The sequence below is a fragment of the Hordeum vulgare genome, chromosome 4H, assembly GCF_904849725.1.
Source record: "Hordeum vulgare subsp. vulgare chromosome 4H, MorexV3_pseudomolecules_assembly, whole genome shotgun sequence".
Taxonomy (NCBI): Eukaryota; Viridiplantae; Streptophyta; class Magnoliopsida; order Poales; family Poaceae; genus Hordeum; species Hordeum vulgare.
In genome coordinates, this window is record NC_058521.1 from 253264631 (window position 1) to 253266838 (window position 2208).

Sequence of the window (2208 nt, forward strand, 5' to 3'; positions counted from 1 at the left end):
CTAAGAACTCACGTCTCTGGTTCGCGAGGCGCCCCCCTCTCGCCACTAGGGCTGGCGCTCACGCCACCCAGGATGACCGGGACGCTCGTAGACGTCTCATCGTCCTGGCCCAGTCAGCCCTCCTAGAGGAAGATGGTCCCGCCGGTCCGGCCTGCTTCGGCCCCCGGATCCGAGGGGAGCCGTTCCCCCGAGGTTTCACCTTGCCTCGGGACACGCCAAACTACAATGGCACGGCCAAGCCGGAAGACTGGCTGATTGACTACACCACGACCGTCGGCATTGCCAGGGGCAACAAGCGCGTAGCAGTCCGCTACGTGCCACTCATGTTGACCGGCTCGGCCCAGACTTGGCTTAACAGCCTCCCGGCCGGGAGTGTCAACTCCTGGGTGGACTTCGAGGAGTCGTTCGTCCGCAACTTCACTGGCACCTACAAGCGCCCTGGCCGGCCCCGCGAGATGGCCATGTGCGTCCAGAAGGCCGACAAACCCCTTCGCGACTACGTCACCAGGTGGACTGAGCTCCATAATTCCTGAGAGGGGGTGCATGAGGTACAAGCCATCCAGTACTTTATCATGGTTCCTGGGACGGCACCCTCCTCAAGCACCAGCTGATGTGCACCGAGCCCACCTCTCTGGCGGTGCTCATGGCCAAGGCGGACAAATACGCCACGGCCGACTCAGCGATGCGCGTCAAGGTGACCGCCTAGGACAAGGTTGTGCCTACACCGGCTACTCCCAAACCGGCTGGGGACAACCGAGGCGGCCAGAACAACTACAAACACTAGGCGGATCAGATGGATCCCCGCTCCAACAACAAGTTGGTGGACAGCGTGGAAGGCGAATAATCGGCTCCTCAAGCCGGCCCTCCACGAAAGCATCCCAACAGAAGCAACAGCAACTGGCTGCCCAAGCAGTCCTTCGAGCAGCTGCTTGACGCCCCCTGCAAGATACATTCTGGGGCGCAGCCGTCTTCCCACACCCTTTGACATTGCAGCTTTGTGCGTCGGCTGTCGCAAGGGGATGGCCTGCCGGCTCCTCCAGGTGCGCAGGCGGCCCCTCGTGCACTGGCTCCCAACCACGCTCCAGCTCCGCCGCCGCCGCCTCGCGACGATGGCCATCACCAAGACGACTACCCTCATCAAGACGGAGCGTTTGTCGTCTTCACCAGCGAAGGCGATGACAAGCACAGCCTGCGCCAGAGGCGGCGCGAGGTAAACGCCACTGTCCCCATGGTTCCCCAGTACATGCATTGGTCTGACAAACCAATCACATGGAGCCGGGTGGACCATCCTGCGGTGATGCCCAACCCGGGATCATACGCACTCGTACTTGACCCCACCTTCGCCTCCAAGAGGCTCATGTGTCGATTCTCCCAGGTGCTGGTCGACGGTGGCAGCGGCATCAACATCCTCTACCTCGACACTCTCCTCAAGCTCGGACTCAAGGAGACGGACGTCCTACCAACCAGTACTGTCTTCCATGGCATCGTGCCTGGTCAGTCTTGCTCGCCCATTGGCAAGATCCAGCTGGACGTCCTCTTCGGCGACAAAGCCCACTTCCGCCGAGAGTCCATATGGTTCGAGGTAGAGGATCTCAGTAGCCTGTATCACGCGCTGCTGGGAAGACCGACTCTGGAGAAGTTTATGGCTATTCCGCATTACGCCTATCTGAAGATGAAGATGCCGGGTCCCAAGGGCATCATCACTGTTGTTGGCGACTACAAGAAGTCGCTCGAGTGTGCCCAAGATAGCAGCCGCCTCGCCGACGCCTTGGTCATTGCTGAGGAGAAGCGGCAGATCCACTGGCTCGTGGCCCAGGCTACTGAGCAGCCAGCGGTTCCTTCTCCTCCGTCCCAATCGGCCGGCGAGGGCTCTTTCAAGCTAGCTAAAGAGACCAAGCAGGTCCAACTGGACCCTGCCAACCCAAAGCAGTGCGTGTCCATCGGGGCTGGCCTCAGCCCCAAATAGGAAGGCGAGCTTGTCGACATCCTCCGTGCGAATCGGGACATCTTTGCGTGGTGCCCCAAGGACATGCCGGGTGTTCCGAGGAAGTACACCGAGCACAAGCTTCACGTGCGACCGGATGAAAAACTGGTGAAACAACCCTTGTGCCGCTTCGCCGAGGGGAAGCAGCGCACGATCGGAGAAGAAATCACCCGACTCCTTGCAGCTGGCTTCATCATGGAGGTTTTCCACCCGGACTGGCTAGC